The sequence below is a fragment of the Panthera uncia genome, assembly GCF_023721935.1.
Source record: "Panthera uncia isolate 11264 chromosome C1 unlocalized genomic scaffold, Puncia_PCG_1.0 HiC_scaffold_3, whole genome shotgun sequence".
NCBI classification, from domain to species: Eukaryota; Metazoa; Chordata; class Mammalia; order Carnivora; family Felidae; genus Panthera; species Panthera uncia.
The window spans coordinates 16,812,747-16,834,163 of NW_026057584.1; the positions used below are offsets into that span (position 1 = coordinate 16,812,747).

At 42.6% G+C, this 21,417-nt stretch overlaps 1 long non-coding RNA gene across 3 annotated transcripts; it reads left to right on the forward strand.

The window, feature by feature from the left end:
* Nucleotides 1-296: 296 nt before the first annotated feature.
* LOC125911127 (uncharacterized) lies at nucleotides 297-20,470 on the forward strand. 3 transcript variants are annotated; one of them, XR_007454267.1, is made up of 4 exons: nucleotides 297-455; nucleotides 6,912-7,037; nucleotides 8,848-9,026; nucleotides 20,242-20,470. It is a non-coding gene; the product is annotated as an uncharacterized LOC125911127 (long non-coding RNA). The 3 variants fall into 3 exon arrangements; XR_007454266.1 differs by lacking the exon at nucleotides 297-455 and adding an exon at nucleotides 831-1,648; XR_007454268.1 differs by lacking the exon at nucleotides 297-455 and adding an exon at nucleotides 4,332-4,398.
* Nucleotides 20,471-21,417: the final 947 nt, after the last annotated feature.

Below are 21,417 nucleotides of genomic sequence, written 5' to 3' on the forward strand. Positions count from 1 at the left end.
ACTGATGATGTTTCCAGAGGATATAAGTCCTTCAGGTGATCAAGAACATAGCGGGAGTGGGAGCGGGAGGAGGGGGGGAAGTGTCTGGATTGATAATGTAGAAAAGGGGAGCATGCACAGAAAGAAGCGTATGGTAAAAATAGAAAAAGCACTCACAAAGAAAACAACATTTGAAGGTTAGAGCCTATTAAATTACAGCTACAAATTCTCCACCAATAAGTGGGGTTTATTGTCCATCTTCTGAAATTGTGATTTTTTTTTTTTAAGCCTCAATCTATAGAATGCGGTGAAAGGGATGCTGTGGAATGTGGTGGGAGGGATAGTTCTGGATCTAACAAGTGAAGAGCATTGGAATCTTCCACATCATCCCTCTTAGAACACTCATTATGGGGTTACTTGCTCTTGGATCCCAGCCAGCAGGCTGGGGAATCCCAAGCCATATGGAGAGGCCCCACGTAAGTGTCCCAGGGGACAATCACAGCTGAGTTCCCAACTGACGATCAGCATCACCTGCCAGCTATGGGCGTGTGTGTGGGCGGCGGGGGGAGGAGGTGCATCTTGCTGTCACCAGCCCAGTCGAGCTCCTATCTGATATCCTGGTGCAGAAGAACCACCCAACTGAATTTGTGAAATTCACAATTCAGATTTGTGAAAGAGAATTTTAAAAGTTGCTCTTTTAAGTAGCCAAGTTTAAGGGTGGTCTGCTCCATAGCAATAAAGAAATGAAATAGAGTTGGTACTGCAAATATGGTGCAGCCGTGACAAAAAAAAAAAAAAAAAAAAAAAAAATAGATGTGTGAAATTGGCTTGGGGGAAAAAAAAAAAAAAAAAAAAAAAAAAAAAATAGATGTGTGACATTGGCTTGGGGGTTAGTAGCAAATGGAAGCTGGAAGGGCCTTGAGACTCGGTGACAGCAAGAAGTACAGGAGGCAAATTGTCTTGGGGAGCTGGAGAAAAGAGGAGCTATTTATGTACTGGTAGAAAATAGGGAACGTGTTGCCTGTGATAACGTGGAAGAAAAGGTAGTTAATGAACGAGTGGATCTGGCCGAAGCTATGTCTGGGAAGAATGTTGAAGGTTACTTACTCTGTTGGCCAAAGCAAGTCAGAAGGCTCGGATTCAGAGATGGGAGAATGGACCCATTTCCAAGAAAGAAGTGACAAAGAATTGTGGCGTTTGCTGATCTACCGTAAGGGGGGGTTGAAATCTCAAGGGTATTTATAATCCTCGTAGGCCGTGTGAGGAAGCACAACCATAACATGGAATTCTGACTTAAGAAGCACGAAGAAGAAAAGGGAAGTATAAAAAATCCGGACACCTTCAATAGACTGATGTGTTGATTTAATCCTTAATTAGAGGAGCTCACTGATTCTGCAAACCTACCCTTTGCTTCTTCTATCGTCCCTGAAAATAATCAAGTGGGCCAGCCAGAAAAGTCACAGGCATAAATAGGAAATTTGCCCCCGCGAAGACAGAACAGACCCATTTCATTGCTGTCCTGAGTTTGAATTCAGCAGCGAGTCTGGTTTTCCCCTTAAACAGAACTAAGATCCGCATCCAAGCAAATTACTCTGCTCTGCTTTAAACAAAACAATGTCATTGTGAAGATATAGGCTGTTTCATTTTTATCACAGGAAGAGATGTTAAGGTAGGTTAATGTCTCCAGAAATTATTTATCCCGGGAAATCTCCCGCGCATCACACTAAAGTAGACTGGGAATGAGAAGGCGTTAATCTGAAGGAGAAAGCAACCGCTGTCTTCCTCAATAACAGGAGACCATGCTTACAGCGAACCCCCCAAATCCTTAGGTCTTTTGGGTCTTTACAGATACTGATACTTAGCAGCTGTGTTCTATTATGTTGCTCGTGTGTGCCCCAAAGAGGGTCACCATACCTCCGCACACGGTTTTTATGTCCGTGATCACTTGGAGGTTAATGAGGAGGTCCTGGGAAAAGAAATAATACACAGGGACGCTGGTGAAATTTACATGCAGACATGGCTATCTTCTCCCATCTCATTCCTGGTCTCCTTCACTCTCTCTGCAGAGAGAGAGAGGGGACACCCTAGAAGCTGATGCTGGAGACCAAATCTAAACAGGTCAGGGAGGGAAGGGGCGTGGGAGTGAGGTGAGGAGAATAAGCGGCGGGGGGGGTGGGGGGGGGTCTGCCTGCAGGGACAGATGTGTGCCTCTGCATTAATCTCCTAAGGGGAGAGGACAGAGAGCCCTGACATGACTTCTCGCAGCTTCGTTAATTCAGGGGTGGAAGAGGTCTTTTATTCGGCACTCCAAGAAGTTCCAATTCGCTGCCTCAATTTGAGAAACCGCAGGCCAGTCCCTGCATTCAGAAAAGCAAGCTTCGAGAGGGCCCGGAACACTGTAAAAGTTGGTAGACAAACTGCTAAGCCACTCGGTCAGTTTTCCTAACTTAGGTTCCTCGCTCCACACAAAAAGACTAACCGTTTGCCTACCAGAGGATTCTGGTGGGGGTCCCCGCCCGCCACGTGCTGAGGCGACCCGAGGTCTTCCGTGCTCTGGGGTCACCATCTTGTCTCAGTCACACCCAGGCTCAGAACCCGGCCCAGCACGTACCTAAGCACAGATCTTTCTATATAATTGGCTTCCTTGTTCCTCTCCCCGTCCATGGCTTTCCATTTCTTCATGTTTCTTTCTTTCTTGTGGTAGTAACATTTCCAGAGTGCAAGAAATCTTGATTGTAGTCATGGTGTTCCCCTCTAACTCACTGATTGTTTTTAGCTTTTTAAGGTTTATTTATTATTGAGAGAGAGAGAGAGAGAGAGAGAGAGAGCACAAACTGAGGAGGGGCAGAGAGAGAGGGAGGCATAGAATCCAAAGCAGGCTCCAGGCTCTGAGCTGTCAGCACAGAGCCCGACGAGGGGCTCGAACTCACAGACTGTGAGATCATGACCTGAGCCGAAGTTGGACGCTTAACCGACTGAGCCACCCAGACGCCCCTTCTAACTCCCTTATACTAATAATATCTTGTGCTAGTAATCTCACCATCCCACCTCCCATTTTGTGATCTATGAACTGTGGGGTTGGGGCTTTACTTCTAGAGCTAATATCCTATGAGGCTGGCACACAGGGTGTGAACACTCCCATGGCCCCCAGTTTTCCTTAACCGTAGCCCAAAAGGCATGTGCAGTAGATGAGTGCGGCTTCTTTTCTCTTTTTAGCAGTGTGTTCTTTGTTTTGTTTTGAACATGAAAATAATTAGTCCAGATGAATAATGTTTTTAAAGAAAAGTTAACTGGAGTGTCTTACACAGGAACAAGCTGGTATTTCTCCCATATGTTTTCTATTTTAAGCCAAAAGCCCAACAACGGCACATAAACCATTTGGACATGGAATTACAAAAGCCACTGAGAACAAAAATTTCCCCAATGTATCACAGCCATACAAATATCTGTTACTAAGTAGCAGGACTGATCTACCGTAAGCATTAGAGGACTGACTTTACAATCTCTCACCGGCTACCTTGGGTTTGGTGGGGTTATGGATGCGTTTGAATTTGGCTAGGGAGAAGTGTGGGAGACGTTGCTTTTCCATTTACAAAGCATGGTTAGCTCTCATCGCGAGGAAATGCACTCATGGATGACTGTTCCCATGGGCAGTATTATCAACACAGAAAAATCAGTGCCAAAATGATGAGTGAATGTTGAAGCTGAGGTGGCTATGAAACAAATACGACCGCATATTTCCATGGTCTTGTCTGGGAGAATGCAGCCAAGGCAGAAGTTCCATTGAGAATGTGCTTATAAATGTTTGGTCCAGCACCCATCTGGATGAATAAGCATCACGTTTCTCCCCACGCAAGTCTTTTCAGCTTTGTGGTTGTGATTATTATTTCCCGTTCACCTTTTCCTAGATTTCCAGGCTGAAGACATAGGCCTAGACGTTTCCCCCACCCCCCTCCCCCCCCCCCCCCGTGCAAAGGATCTGTGACCGTGCAAAGGATCTGTGACTCTATCCCTGAAATGTCTTTTCTTCTGCCTCTTTGCTCCTACTGGTCCTCTCTCACCCCCCTAATTTGAGTCTACACGCAGAAACAACTCCCCACTGAACATGCTCTGCCTTCTGTAGTCCCACAGCCCTTTGTTTGCATCTCTCCTATAATATTTATCAAATGGTGCCATGCTTTGGTTTGGTTTGTAGTTTTGCATATCTTACATCCCCACCGGATCATAAATAGATGTCAGGCAATGTTTGCTTTATGTTCAATTTTTTCCACAGCATTTAGCTCCGTACCTTGTACAATGGAGCCTCAATCTAGTTCATAAATTAGATTAAAAAGCTAACAAATTATTTCTCTAGGCCCAAGGAGCCTATGGGACATGATGGGAGTAGCAGCAGGATGAAGAGTACAGAATTGGAAAACGGTAGTAAGACTAATAATGACAATGATGGCACCCGTGTTGAGTGCTTATGGATTCTAACCCCTATCTGCATATATACACGGCACCTTATGTGCATACAAAAAATCATTCTCTTCTAAGAGTTAATGCATAAGGGTGGTATTTCTTCTTTTTTGAAGATATTTACCTCATTTTGCAGATTAAACAAGGGAGGGGCAGAGACGTTAAAAGCCCTGTGCAAAGTCGTGTCGCCTAAGCATCAGGTTTTAATTCCAGAAAGCCTGACTGCACAGCCCAGCATACAACAGGCTCTTTGGTGCTTCCGTCTCTCTAAGTGTCTCCTCTGGACCACAGAGGGAAAGGATGTCTTAGGGTGTCCCTCATGCTCTGTCTTCCTCCTGCTCCTGTAAAAGCTCTTAGACTCCCCGACTCTTTAAGTGACCACCCTGTAGCTCTCATAAGAGTCCTCCCCTGCTGGTCCAAATGCTTGGCCCTGGGCCTTTTCAGGCCCTCAGGATTGGACAGGAAAGTTGGGCAACTTTGTCCCCAGGATGTGCCACCAGGGCTCCCCCTGGCACTGGGCTTCCCCATGGAGCTCACGTGCTGGAGGGCAGGCACTCTTAGTATACAATTAAATATGAACCAAATATCACATAGTTATAATGAAGAATGAAAAGTGCAGCAGGATGCAGGAAAGGGGGTGAGGGGCTGTTTGAGCTCGGGTGGTCAGAAAGGGAGCCTCTCATAAAGTGACAATTAACATAAAGCAAGCATATATAGGGAACCCTGAATTTTTAGGCACAGCTACTGATTAGATTATTTTTAATTCATTTGGATTTCGCTGTTTTAGGAAGAAGAGTCAATCATGCTCAGCTAGAAGCTTAGAGATTGACTACTTAAAGAGTGTGAAAGACCCCAGCAGGGCTGATGTGGGCAAAGGCAGGAACCAGAGAAGCCTTTTGGGGCACAGCCCTTTCCAGCCCACGCTCTGAAAACCTTTCCGCCTTGAGAGGCTCTCTTTGTTCCTCATCCACGTCCCAGGGCCCGGGACGCCAAGCTCTTCTGGGGTCTGAAAACGACTACTAGAAAAGGGACTGAGCCAGGCAGTCACAGACAACCCAGCGTGCACACGCGTGCACACACGCACATATCCACAGACACACTCATAAACCACACACATATCCGCATCCACCCACATGCACAGGCACATATATACACGCCCAGATGCGTGCGCGCGCGCACACACACACACACACACACACACAGACTGCAAAATCTTCAAGGCCCTTCATCCTGTTTCCTAAAATCAAAGACTCCTCCTGGAAAGGCACAGATACATACACACGCCCACGCAAAATACACACATACAATCGAGAGTCACATAGACAGAGACATAGACCTACAAACGCACACCAGGAATGAATGCGATCTATCTGGTTAGGGATATTTTTAGAGCATCACATCAAGGGGAAATCTCCGAGTTTTACATCGGAGGTAATTTGAGACTTTTAGCAAGCCAAGTGGGGGGCAGGGTGGAGACAGGAGCGCTTTCTCAGCACTCTTGTGACCACCCTCCCAGCCCCCCACCGCCTCTGGCCATCACCTGTTCCACCTGTGCCTCCTCTAGATCAGCAACTTTTCAGTTTGATTTTCTGACAGTGTGGGTCTCAGCTTAAATCCCTAGAAAAGACACTTCAGGAATGTATTTTTTAAAGCAAATTCCAGTCTATTATTAAAACACCTGTTCAATCTTGAGACCATTCCTGACATATGAGGGATTACAGGAGGGAGAAAAAAAAAATGGCAGTGCAATTTATGAGTTGTCTCACAATACAGTTTGGAGGAAACTAATCCCCTGCATTTCCTGTCAAATAATTAGGAAAATTGATAAAAGTCATTCCCTTCGTATTTATAAAATTACACCAAACGCAACAGACTAATTTCTTACATGTCACCGTTTTTAGAACAAAGCAGGAAGGCAGGATAAAAGAATTGATTTCAATGCCATTCCCTGCATTTTCGCCTCTGACAAGAAATTCCTTCGACTGCGCGCTCAGTCACGGACGTGTGTCCATTTCAGAAAAGCTCAGCAATTTCTGTCTCTGCTGACGTGGTACGAGGGAATCCACACATGCTTTGTTATTTACCTTAATACACCTTAGCCCAACTCTGTATTATCTACAAGCCCCTGCAAGGAAACAGAGGGCTCAAGCTCAGCAGCGTGAGTGCCCTTGCCTTCTTCCCTGTGTGCATCAAGTCCATTAACAGACACAGCCCAAGAGCATCAGCTTTAGGTCAATGGCTTTTAAAACAAAGATGCTATACCACACAAGGACTTTTCCCAGAAAGGCAGAGAGATGATACAGAAAGTTGGATAGGGGAGGCATGTGCTGGAAAGCAAGAGGAACACACATCAAGTTCAATTATGAAACTCAATCCTCCACCCCCACCCCCGCAAAATGGAGCCGCCCAAACTTTATAATTTCCTAGAATATTTTCTATCTTCTCCATCCTTCCTTGCTTCTTTCTCTTTGCAGGTGCTTTTTTATGTGTTTCATGAGACATGAACTTGTGGCTAAGAATTGTATCATAATAAAGATGAAAAGAAATATGTCCCAAAGGATTGTGACTGGCCTCGATGTGGGGACTCAGCTGACGAAGAGGTAGGTCAGAAAACTAAGTGATGTGATAATGTTCGAGACTGCAAAGATCCCAGGCTTCGGTTGGAGAGATAAGGAGGCCAGCCTTGAGAATGCTCATTAGGAATTGACTTGCAAGGAATTGGAATCTTTGGAGGAGAAGAAAAATTAACTCCATCCTGGGAGGACAGAAACTGAGGGAAAGGAAAGAAATGAGTTAAAAGGGTTGACAATATAACTGAAAGCACTTTGCAGATATCAACCTCTCAAGTATAGGTATTATGTTCACGATGTACTCATTCGTTTGTTCAATCGACAAACATCAATTGAATATCGACCCTGCCATGCAGTGTGCTAGGCATTGGAGATATAACAGTGAACAAAATTGACAAAGCCCCTGCCTTCAGGGACCTTACATTCCAGTGGGATAAATAAGCAATAAACATTTACATCCATTTTAATAAAGTGTTAGTCACAGATGCTACAGATGTTATAGAGAAAACTGAAACCAAGGAATGAGCTAAAAGATATGCTATTTTATTTTATTTTATTTTATTATTTTTAATTTGTTTTTACATTTATTTATTTTTGAGAAACAGAGTGAGACAAAGCGTGAGCAGGGGAGGGGCAGAGAGAGAGGGAGACACAGAATCTGAAGCAGGTTCCAGGCTCTGAGCAAGAGGTCAGCACAGAGCCTGATGCGGGGCTCGAACCCACAAACCGTGAGATCATGACCTGAGCCGAAAGTCGGACACTCAACCGACTGAGCCACCCGGGCGCCCCAAGATATGCTATTTTAGATAGCGTTGTGTGCCCTGAAGGGGAAAAAGAAAGAGGAAGGGGCCTGACTTGTAGCCTTTGCTGATTTTGTGGCGTAAACACTCCCACCATGGCTGATTTAGGCTACTAACACGCCATCACTGAATGCGGAGGTGGGACGATTGACGATTGACGGAGGTGAAGAGTCAATGGATTGACTCTTGCAATCTGACACAAGCCTGTTCAGCATACCTCTAGTAAACAGAGAAGGCTTCTATGAAGAGGTGGCCTTTGAGAGGGAACCCGAATGAAGCGAAGTACTCAGAAATGCAGATTGATGAGAGAAGGATATTCCAGACAAAGGGAAGAGCCATTGCAAAGCAGAGGGGCAGGGCCTTGCCTGATGAGTTCGTGGAACAAAAAAGAGGCCAAGGTAGCTGGAGAAGAGGGAGCAGGAAAGAGAGGCAGAGCCAAGGTCATGAAGTGCTGTGTAAAGCACCCTGAGGTCGTTGGCCACTACTCCAGGTGTGGTGGCAAGTAATGGAGGGATTTGAGCAGAAGCAAGAGCTAGTGGGACTTGTGTCTCAAAAGGATTCCTCAGGCTGCTCGTGGAAAGCAGAATATAAGGTTGGGGGCAGACGGGAGCAGAAGCGGAAAGACAAATTTAGAGCATTTGTCAATTATCTAGACAAAAGCCGATGGTGGATTGAATATGAGGGATAATGGTAAAGATGGGGAAAAGTCCTATTTGGGATCTATCCATATCTGTCTATTTATCTATCTATCTGTCTATCTTTCATACACACATACACACACACATGCATACATAGAAATATACATTTATGTATACACATACATGTTTACGTATATATACATGTATATACATTTATGCACACACATATAAATTATACATTTTATAAATTTGGTATATTTTCAATAAATAAAAATACTTTTATATATTTTAAACAGCTAAAAATAAATTTTTATATATTTTCTATATTGCAAGTACATTTTAGATTTTGTATATTTTAAATACATTGTATATATCTGATAAATTTTATATATTTCAAAATAGTTAAATTTCCAGAATTTAAATATACATCACCAGAGGTGATGTGACTTGCCTTCGGTGACACACAGAGGAAACGGTAAGGCCAGGATAACGCCAAAGCCATGTCAGCGCTGCTCAGGATGTGATGCTAATGGGGGAATAGAGCAGTTTTGAACCACGGGACCCGAGGACGAGCCGGACTGGTAAGACATTTGGGAAATATTTTGAAACTAGAAGAGGCAGCATTTGTTCATGAATTCGATCTAGAGAGCAAGAGAAAGAGAAAGGTCAGTGATGTCTCCATAGATTTTTTATCTGGGCATCTGGGCTATAGGCTGGCCATAAAGTAAGTTGGAAAGTACTAGGGGAGAACATATTTATGGGAGAAAGCTAAGCATGTCGCCTTGGATACGCTAAGTGTGAAATGCTTCTTCAATAACTCCAAGGAAGGGGCACCTGGATGGCTCAGTCGGTTGAGCGTCCGACTTCGGCTCAGGTCACGATCTCACAGTTCGTGGGTTTGAGCCCCGCACTGGGCTCTGTGATGACAGCTCGGGGCCTGGAGCCTGCTTTGGATTCTGTGTCTCATTCTCTCTCTGCCCCTCCCCTGCTTGTGCTCTGTCTCTCAAAAATCAATAAATGTTAAAAAAAAATTAAAACAAAAAATAATAACTCTGAGGCAACGCGGAGAGGTGGTTAGAGATGGAGTCTGGAGTTAAGGAAAGAGAAATAAATGTGGGAGTCATTGAGCTTGTAAATGGCATTTAGCCCCATTGTATACAAACCCATGGGGTATGTGCTACTAGCCAAAATTTAGGTGTTAGAAGATGGGAGAATCAGGCAAAAATAGTTGAGAAATAAAGGAAAGCGAAGTAAAAATAAAACAAGAGAATTTTGGTTTCCCCGAAGCCAAGAGAAAAATATGCTTCAAGAGGAGAATGGTCAGCTTTGCAAAATGCTTTTCAGAAATCAAGAAACAGGGCAATTGTGTTCGCCAACGTAAGGGTCATCGGTGACCTAGACAGAGTTTCAGTGGAGGACGTTGGCGTGAAGTTCCAAATAAGGAATTTTGAGAGAGAACGGGAGATGGGACGAGGGAGAAAGTCAACAGAGACGACACTTTCAAGCTTTGTTTTGCAGCAGAGCCGAGAAATGATTTAGTAGCTATAAAAGGATGTGGAATCAAAAGAGCTATTTTTTAATAAAAATACTACAGCATATTTGTGCCAATTGCAATGAACCGAAGGGAAGGGAAATCAGTGACACTGTAGAGAAAGGAGAAAATTCTAAGAATAAAGTCCCTGAGTGACAGGATAGGAAGAATCCCAGAGAACAAGTGGAAGGGAATATCGTTCTTACGTTCGAGTCCCGACCATTCATCCACCGTAACAGGAAGAAAGGCAGAGGGTGAACAGTACAGGGGCAGGCCGTGTGGAAGGTTGGTGGTGAGCAGGGAACCATTCTCTTTAGATTGCTTCTGTTTTCTCAGGGAAGTGAGAAGCCAAGTCATCAACTAAGAGTGCCTAGCGCGGAAGGTGTATTTGGGGTTTGAAGGGCAAGGAAAACAGTGTTAGCTGGCAATATGGAAGACTGAAGACTGGAGAGTGAATCAGCTGTAGGGCTGCCTGCCAGTGCTGAAGGTCCACTTGAGATTTGCTATCATGCATACAAAGTGGGGCCCGTCAACAGTCGTCAACATGGCTGGTATTTTCCTCCAGTGATATTCAGTGCAGTTGAATCTGAAAGCAATTGGATTTAATGAGGCTTGGAGTTTTTCTAGGCACAGGAAAAGGAGGCAGAGAGGAGCCAGGGAATAGATCATAATGCATGGGAGTATTTATAATGCAGGCATACCTGATTTTATTGCATTTGTTTTATGGGACTTCACAGATATTGCTTTTGTTTTTTGTTTTTTACAAACAGAAGGTTTGTGACAACCCTACGTTGGCCAGTCTACCAGCACCATTTCTTCAACAGCCTGTGTTCATTTTGAGACTCTGTATCGCATTTTGATCATTCTCACATTTCAAACTTTTTAATTCTTATCGTACTTGTTACGGTGATCTGTGATCAATGATCACAACTCACTGAAGGCTCAGATAATGGTTAGCATTTTTTGAACAATAAAGTATTTTTCAATTAAGGTAGGTACGTTATTTTTCAAGCCATAAGGCTATTGCACACTAAATAGACTCCAGTATAGTGTCATCATGACTTTTATATGCATTGAGAAACTAAAAAGTTTACTTCGTCCACTTTATTGCGATACTCACTTTATTGTAGTGGGCTGGAACTGGACCCACAATATTTCCAAGGTACGCCTGTAATGGCCTATGGTCCCTAAGTTATGGAGGGAGGAAAGTGAAGAGGGGTGTGTGTGTGTGTGTGTGTGTGTGTGTGTGTGTGGTAATGGCTGTGGTGGTTGTGCTGATGGAGATACCAATATCTGTACCAATGGAGATAGGTATCAGTGGATTTGAGATCCTAGTAGGTCTGGGGTTGGAGGCGTGAAGGGGAATAGGCTGAAAATATAGAAGAAAATGGCCAGAAAGCAGAATAGGTTAATTGAGATTTTGGAAGTGGAACACTCACAAATAATAACAAAGGGGACGAAGGAGTTTTTGTTTTTGCTTTTTTTTTTTTTTAATCCCAACCCCAGGCATCACCCCTAATAATTGAATGGTAATCTTGGAGAGGTGGGGCTCAGGCATTTGTATGTTTTAAAAGTTTACCAGGTGAGGGGCACCTGGGTGGTTCAGTTGGTTAAGCGTCCGATTTCAGCTCAGGTCATGATCTCATGGCTCCTGAGTTTGAGCCCCGAGCCCCGCGTCAGGCTCTGTGCTGACAGCTCAGAGCCCGGAGCCTGCTGCTTCAGATTCTGTGTCTCCCTCTCTCTCTGCCCCTCTCCTCTCCCACTCATGCTCTGTCTGTCTCTCTCTTTCAAAAATAAATAAACCTAAAAAGCAAAATAAAATAAAAGTTTACCAGGTGGTGCTACTCTTCATCCAGAGCTAAGAACCACTGGATTATGGAATTATAGTTTAATTGTTATGGAGCAGAGCCTGGGCATTAATATTTTAGAAGTCTCTTCTAGTTTGTTGTTGTTGTTGTTGTTGTTGTTTTCCCCAAAAACTTTTATTATAGTAAAATATACATAATATAAAGTTATATTTGCATGGAATATCTTTCTATTCTTTTACTTTCAATCTTTACATGTCTTTGGGTCTAAAGGGAGCCTCTTATGGACTGTATACAGTTGGATCCTGTGTTTTATCTATTCTGCCAATATCTATCTTTTGATTGGAGAGTTTAATCCATTTACTTTGAAAGTAATTACTGATAGGGAGGAACTTGTGTCATTTTGCTATTTGTTTTCTATATGCCTTATAGCTGTTTTGCCCTCATTTCTGGCATTAATATCTCTTTTTGTGCTTAATGTTTTGTTGTTGCTGTTTTCATGTATATATGTATTGCATGTGTGTATGTATCTATGTATGTATGTAAGTATTTAGTAGCAAATGTTTCAATTCCTTTCTTGTTCCCTTTTGTGTATGTTCTGTAGCCATTTCTTTTGATTACCGTGGGGAGAACTCTTAATATCCTACAGCTATAACACACTAATTTGAATTTCTACCAGCTTAACTTCAATCATATACAAAAATTCTGATTCTTTATAGTTCCATCCCCACCCCTTTTCAACTTATTGATGCCTCAGAATTATATCTTCATACGTGATGTGCCTCCAAAACACAAGCTAGTTCTTTTAAATGCATTAGTCTCTTAAGATGTGTAGAAAACAAGATTTGGAGTTACAAGCCAAAGCTACAATCATAGTGGCTTTTAGAGTAGTAACTGTTTTGTTTTCTGGGTTTGTGTTTCCTTGGAATGTGTGCAGCCAGTATAAGAATCGTGGTTGTAGTTTAAAGAAAAAAAAAAGACAAAACCACGATTTGTCACCACTATTCTGAGAAGGTTCAGCGTGGAGACTGCAGACTACCGCTAACTGAGCTCCAATTCGGATTCCTCAACTGTCAACTCTGCAACTCGCTTCTGGAGAGTGGCTGCCCCTCTCCACCCCTCAGTTTATGACCTGAATCCAAAAATTAACGTTTAGCTAATAAAGTCTGTACGAGGATAAATATACTGTCTACGTTGAATATTCAGCACTGTCTGACATATGAGAAGGTCTTATTCAATGCTAGCTATCATGTCATTGTTACTCTTCGGGGCGGCGGGCAGATCTGGCTTCAGATCTTGCTCCCGCGGTAACCTGTATCCCACCCTTTGAGGCAATTCACAACTCTTTCTAGGACAACAGCGTTTCTTCTTTGGAGATGGAGAGGCTGCTCAAGAACTGTGGTTCTCCAGCTTTATCCAGGATCCCAATCATCTGGAGTTTCTGATTCTGAGGTGCTGGTGTCAGGTTCGAGAATTTGCATTTCTAATGAGTGCATTCTCCTTTCTATTGATATTTAGCAGAGGGTCAAGAACTTGTGTAACCCTGTCCAAGAATTAGAGAAATGAAAGAATTTAAGGAATTTGGAGTTACAGAACAAGACCGCAAAGGCTGAAAGGAGTCTTGCTGTTGACACCCTTCCCCCACACATACAGAAAAGAGGCTCAGAGAGAAACAGCTGCTGGTCAGAGTTCATGCAAATCTAGAACCAACACCCCGGTTGGCACCCCTGTTCATGGTTGCCCCCCACCCCCGGCTTCCTTCAGCTCATACAGCACCTGGAAAAGAGTTTTAACAACTTAGACCTAGTTCTAGCAGTGTTTGATCATGTTTCCCTAGCCGGAAATTGCAAATGGGATAACAATAAAAATAACGGTTAACATTTATTAAGTCTCGTGCCGGGGCTGCCGAAATAAACTATATACCACTGGCCGTCACCATCATTTGCCACGCTTTACCATTGTTCGTACTTTCCAACCCTTCTGAGAATCCTTGGAGATGTCTCAGGTGTGCTCACGGACAAGTTGGTGCCTTTGCCGAGTTTTTCCCTGCTGTTCACACCCCTTCGGTGATACTGGATGCTGAAGTTGTCGTGGAGGCTTGGCTGCCTATAAGCTTTACGGAGGCTCTTCATCACCACCCTGAGGGCTCTGCCCTGAAAAGCTGATGAGCTGGTCACCCCACCATCACAGGTGCAGCCAAGGCTCTGGAGCCTTCCGTGGGCCAAAGCCTCCCTGTGTTTCAGGTAGATAGTGGAGGACCCCAGGAGCGCCTGTCCAAACTAAAAAGCTCCTCACAAAGCTCTACCCTCAGGGAGACACGGTTGTGCAGCTTTGGGACTCCAGTAGACCTTGACTTTCTGAGCCAGGGGCAGATGATGGGTCTTCCCCCTTTCAGGTCTATCTGTGTGGTCCCTCTCTTTTTCAGTTGGTTAATCCTTTGTTGGCTACCAACTGGGTTTCTCAGTTTAGTATCATCAGCCTGATTTGGAGGGAATTCCTTGAAGAATTTGGCATTCCTAGAACCAGAGGGTCAGTTTTGGGTGCTTTCGTGATTGCCTTTGTGATTTCTAAATATGTTAGTGAGAATTGACAGATGCTGAATAAAGGGAGTGCTTACCAGGTTGTTTTTTTTTTTTTTTTCAACTTCTTATTTGTTTTTTTTTTTTTAACATTTTTATTTATTTTTGAGACAGAGAGAGACAGAGCATGAATGGGGGAGGGTCAGAGAGAGAGGGAGACACAGAATCCGAACCAGGCTCCAGGCTCTGAGCTGTCAGCACAGAGCCCGATGTGGGGCTTGAACTCACGGACTGCGAGATCATGACCTGAACTGAAGTCGGACGCTTAACCGACTGAGCCACCCAGGCGCCCCTCAACTTTTTATTTGAATGAAGTTTAGAATTACAGAAAAGCTTCAAAGAGCAGTATAAAGTCCACTTATGCTCCTCACCCAGCTTCCGCCAATGCTAACATCTTATGTAGCCACACTGCAAGGTGACCAAAACATATTAACCGAGGTTAATTTCCCTCGGTTTGTACTGCTAACTAAACTACACCTTATTGGAATTTAACAAGTTTTGCGGGTTTTTGTTGTTGTTGTTGTTGTTGTTGTTGTTGTTGTTCTTGTTCTTGTTTTGCTTGTTTGTTGTTGTTTTTTGTTTGCTTGTTTGTATGTTTTACTAATGCACTTTTCTCTTCTAGAATTGTATCTAGGGTCTCATATGTCTTTGAGTTTCTCTCCCTTGGTCTCCTCCGTTTGCCAGCGTTCCTCAGTGTTTCCTTGTCCTCTGCGGTCAAGACACTTTCAAAGAGTACTGGTTGCTTGCTTTGTCCCCACATCTGTGTCTCTCTGATGTGTTCTTGTGTCCTAATGAGATTATAGGTTTTGGAGCAAGAACGAGGTTGTCTTTTTCTCAGTACATCGTATCAAAGGAGCTCATGATACTGAGTTTTCTTGTGGCTGCTGGTAACCTTAATGACTTGGCTGACGTAGTATCTGCCAGTTTCTTCACGAAGTTATAATCTTTCCCCTCGAAATGAGTAAACACCCCGGCAGAGACACCTTACGGTGATCCAAACGTCCTTTCCTTCCCGTCAAACTTTTATCCATCAAGTTTAGCTCCACTATTTGACCTTCTCTATGGTAATTGCTGTGGCACTTGCCTAATGGTGATTTGCTATTTCTCTCTCTCTCCATTTATTATTTAGAATTATTTCCTAAGGAAGAGTTTGTTTAATTCTATAACTTTATCCATAGGGACTTATGGATATTCATGTTTTAGTCTGTGGGTTACAATCCAATGCTATCATTATTTATGTTGTTGTTTGGGTTGCCTCCTGCAGCAGAAGCAATGTTTACTGGAAACTTGCATTAATATCAGTCATTCCCTTTTAATTGTAGACTGCATGTCTCTATAGTATAATAACCACCCAAGGGGCTTGTTAAAATATGATCCTTGTCCCCAACCGTGATGTTCTGATTTAAGGACTGGTGTTTGGACCCTGTAATCTGCATTTTAACAAAATCCTTGAAGGGTTGTTAAACTAGTGGGCCTTAGGACCCATGTGAGGAGCATTGCCTCAAAGACAATGTTTCAAAGTATATTATCCTGATTTTGTATCCATATATCTTTATGTATTTCCATCTATGTGCCTATCCATCTGCCTACCTACCTTATGCGTGTGCACAGACACACACACACGTGCACATGCGTGATTTGTTATTAGGTATTCTGTTTTAGAAGCTGCCTTCTTTTCATCAGTAATTCCATGAAACTCTTTGCATGATAATGAACATGCTTCTGCAGTTCCATTTGCAATGGCTATTATATTTTATGCATCATAGCTTGTTAGATGCGTTTATTGTTAAAAATAATATTGTCTATCTAGGTCTCAAATATAACTGATCATTTCTTTAGAATAAATTTGTTGAAAAATGTTGACTCAAAAGCTATTCAAAAAGTTAGGTCATTAGAAGTATATTAACAGTTTGGCCCCTGCTGACAGTATGTGATGGTGTTTCTCCCGCCATACACACTTTAACCGGTACTTAATCATGATCTTTTTATAAAATTGGTAGCCAAAAAAGGTATCTAATTATTATTTAAATTCTTTATTTTTAGGAAGTTAACCTCCTTAATAGTTTTGTTGGTCATTTGTATTTCTTCTCATGGGGTGCAAAGTTGAAACTATACTTCTCAATCAGAGAAACTAAAAGGAAATGCACAGTTTGCAGGAAGATTGACTTTGTGACAAAATGAAAGACAGATTGTTCTACCGAGAGGTGGAAAAGACGTTTTATATCTACTTAGCTACTGAAAAAAAAAGACCGTACAAAAGATGCATCCTGTGTGTACATCCAACATAGCATTTTTCACACAGCTTTATTTGTCTATTCGTCTGTCTCCCAAGTTATGAATGATCCGTCTCGTAAGGGCAGAACTTTATCTTGCTTGATTTGTACCCCACCCCTCCGATGTCTACCTAGTGGGGTCTTTGGTCTCTAATTGCATTCTTGGGAATGTTAGCTGCAAGAGTAAAAGAATATCCCAGTGAGAGTCAAACATCTAGCATCATCCTTGCACTGAGAAGAGAGTATCATTCACCCCTTTCAACTCAATATTGGAAGCAATAGCATCTTAATTTCTATTAAAAATTGTCACTTCTCTGGCTGCTGAGACTAATTGTTTACTATTTCAAAAAAGATGTTCTGTTTTAAATTAGTTAAAGGTAAATAAGCTTTTAAAGCTAAAGGAAAATTTCTAAAAACTTAGAGTAAACTGGTTATTGCTCTGGCCAATAAAATTTAGTTATACGATTTCTGGGAACCGAGAAAAAAGGTAACCGTGTTGAGTTGTACAATTTTTATTGCTTCTATGAAGAAACCTAATGGGGAGAAACTAGGGAAAAACACGTTTCATCACCAAGATTTTTACGTAGATGAAACCTCAGTTAACATCATGGATAGTGTCTTATACTAAAGTTTTCTAAGGGAAAGAAAACACAAACATAAGCACACACACACACACACACACGCACGCACACACACACATTCTGTGTATAGATATAAACTTGTTTTTTGGGGGCAAAATGGTATAGCCAAATTCAATAAGCACATTTTATTAGAATATATCCAGTTGTATTGCTTTCGGAATATCACATTTATATAGAAACAAAGCTCAGAATACCCAGATTCATGACACAGAAGGGACCTGGTACACAGGTTATCTTGTAAGGGTATTAACTTAGAGTCTACAGGTACATAGACAGGCTTAGAGATACTTGTTTGCTCCTGAAATTCTTTACAATACCTAGATATTTTCTGGGAAGAAGGGCCATATCTGCTTCATATTTTCAAAGGGATCATTGATCCCTGCTTAATCAGAGTAACGGATATTCCCTAAACAACCTTTGTTTGATTTGAATGTTATGCTTTCTGGAGAATTTTTAAATTCTCATTCCCTAATCTGAGAATCAGGAGGAAGCATCATGGGATTTTTCTGGGAAGAGCAGGGGAGGGAGTGAAATCAGCTTTGTGCTCTGGGCGTGCATAACCAAGAGGGCTGGTGCCACAAGGCAGCTGATGGATGGCCAGCTCCCGCTTCTCAGGTGGGTCCCTGCTTATTGAATAACTCCAGGCCATAAATTGCAATTGCTTCCCTCCTTTTCTAATTTCAAAATCTCTCATTAAAAATTTACAGTGGGCAGTCATCCAGCAATTTATGACTATGTCTAGACAACTGAAAAACAGCAGACAGTGGCAGGGTCGATTTGGGGTTTTCGCTTGTCTTGGTGACCAGTTCAGATCAGGGCAGAGTTGATCAGATCAATTAAGTGCAAATCAGATGTTAATGCCACTAGAGAAATTGACCCAGAGAGAGAAACTAATCATTCCCTCTGGGGATAGCTGGGGCCACAGATGAACATCCATTCTTTTGTTTTTGAGCATGTGTCTATAGCATCACTGTATGAGTCAGCTTAGGCTGCCATAACAGAATACCACAGATTGGGTGGATTAAACAACAGAGATGTATTTTCTCACAGCTCTGGGGGCTGAAAGTCCAAGATCAAGATGCTGTGAGGGTTAGTTTCCAGTGAGAACTCTTTTCTTGGGTTGCAGACAGCTCCCTTCTCCCTATAGCTTTACATTGTCTCTCCTCCGTGTATGTTTAGAGCTTTCTAGTATCTCTTCCTCTTTTAACAATGATACGGATCACATTGGATTAGGGGCCCAATCTTATAACTTCATTTAACCTTAATTACCTCCCTAAAGGCCCCATCTCCAACTAGTCACACTCGAACTTGGGGCTTCAATCTATGAATCTGGTGGAGGGGCACCCAATTTAGTTTATAACAATGACTGGCTAAATAAGACAGGGGCTGCTAAAGCTTCTTGTGAAAGTCAAGTGACACTCCATTGCTTTTAGACCGGGAGGGATTATCAGTTAGCATGCATAGGTTTTTCAGAAACCATCTATGCTTTATTGACATTGCTACCAACAAAACACAGGCAGACAGACCGTCAGAAAACACTCAGGAAACCCAAAGGGAAAGATTGGCCAATGATGAGTCTTAACCATCATTAGAGAATTCCTACCTCCAGAAACAGAGGTCTGGGGTAAATAATGTCTTATAATGTGTGTCAGTGGAGCGGGGCTGAAGCAATGCAAGTGTATGGTTCAGTGCCCAGATCTTCCAATTCCAGGGTGTGCCCGTGTTTGCTCATGGGGTAATGGGCTATGTGTAATTCTTAACGAGGTGGCAAATTGGAGAATTGTGGAAGCAGAAGACATGCTCACCCTGTGTGGAAAGATCACAGGATCCTTGAGTTTTAGAAACGGTAGCCTTACAAAATTGAGGAAAACTAATAGCCCCCCGTGTTTGTTCGGAGTATCACGGTTCAGGAGAGGCTTCTGCACACTTACTGCGTGGCTGAGGCTGACACCGGGTGTGAACACCCGGACAGAGCTGGGCTGGCCAAATTCTTTCTGCCGTGGATCTGGAATTACAACTGAAAGGTATCAGTTCATTTTTGCTGGTGTCTGGAACTAAGGGTATATTAAACCCAGGCGCTATGAGATAAGTGTATCCAAACGGACCCAGTGAAAGCTGTTTGGCAGAGAGAGAGGAGAGGGAGTAGATATGCAGAGAGTAGCAGGCAAGGCTCATGGAGAAGGAGAGAGAGTGCACCCATGAGCTAGAGAGAGGGGAGATAGGGAGGCAGAGAATGAGAGGGCAAGGACTCAGTTCCTCCCAGACACAGGCTAATTCTGATTGGCGTGACCACCTCTGTGGGTGGGTGGGTGGACTGAGTTTAGGGCGAGTTCAAGGGCAACCCTGGTGAGCTTTGGAAACTCCCAAAGGTTTTGCTGATTTTACAGTTCAGACTCTGGTCTAATACTTCTGTCACTAAACAATACTGCCTTCTGGAACACCTACAGAGCTACGAACCCTGTAGTTTAATGATTTTTGTTTTTTGCTTTTTGTTGGTTTTTTTTTGAGAGAGAGAGAGACAGAGAGAGAGAGGGAGAAATAAGGGAGGGGCAGAGAGAGGGGGAGACAGAGGATGCAAAGCAGGCTCTGTACACTGAGACTGGAAAGCTCGATGCAGGGCTCAATGCAAAGTTTGAACTCGTGAACCATGAGATCATGACCTGAGCAGAAGTCACTTAATTGAATGAGCCACCCAGGTGCCCCTGAACTCTGGGTGCTTAGTTTAATCCTGAAGGTAGACTTCAGCACAAAGAACATTAATCCATGCAACGAAACCCTTTTAAAATAACTCAAGACATATATATATATCCCAGAAATATTTTTAAGTGTCTTTATTGTTCCTCTCTGACCGACTCTTTGCATACACCACAGTATTTCCATGTATCTTGCTCCAATGACTCGTTTCCAGTAAAACCTCTTTTGCTTTCATCTAAGCCTCCTGAGATATATATATTTATTTATTTTTAGTTACAAGTTCAAGAACTTTCTAGAAGAATGAAGAAGGAAAAGAGAATGAGAGAATTCAAAGAAAACTCTATTGTCATGCGGAGGGAAAGCAAAGGCTGCAAATACCCCACTTTTACCATATGCATCCCTGTAGACCTATAATGGCATATAAAAAGACCATAAAAATCTTAGAATTTGGGATCCAAGAAGGACTTTTGAAATTATTAAATCTAGACAACAGCTCTGCAAATGACTCTTGGTCCCAGATTTCAGAAGCACTTTTATAAAGATTTTACCTGTAAATAACGGCAACCTGATAAAATGCATATATTAGAAGGGAAAATTACTGAACTTCTCATATAATTGTCAAGGCGAGAACCAGAAGGAACTTAGTAATAATTTCTTTAGCCTCCTTACACTGCTGGTTAAGTGCATTGGAAGTTAAGAGAGGGGCGCCTGGGTGGCTCAGTCAGTTGTTTCTGACTCTTGATTTCGGCTCAGGTCATGATCTCATGGTTTATGAGATCGAGCCCCCCGTTAGGCTCTATGCTGACACCATGGCAGCTGCTTGGGATTTTTTCTCTCCTTCTCTCTCTGCCTCTCCCCTGCTTACACTCTCTCTCAAAATAAATAGACATTTAAATAAATAAATAGACATTTATTTAAATAAATAAATAAATAGACATTTAAATACATAAATAGACATCAAAATAAATAAATAGACATTTAAAAAAAGAAGAAAGTTAAGAGAATCAAGTGATTTACCCAAGGTCTGAGATCCAATAGCGCTGGAGTTAAAATTTCAACTTGCTTCTCAGAGTGCTTTGACCAATGTTTTTATCCCCTTAGACCATTGGCTTCTAAACATTTTGTTATTTTAATTAAAAAAATAGAATTATTATTTAAATAAATTAATGTAAGCAACCCTAATTGGTAATACCAATAATCTTTTCAGTGAAGTGGTGTTTGACCGTCCTTCCCCCAACACACACACACACATGCACATCGTCATATCTGTCTACCCGCATTCTACATCTTATGGCCCTAGGAGATACGAGAAACCTTGAGGACTCTACAAAGCAGAGTTTGGAAACCCCTGCAATGCACCACACCAAGACACTCCTCATCTCCACAACGTATGGTTTGACTTTAGAAAGAGAATGTGTCAAAGGGAAAATGCATTTGCTCCAAAAGACG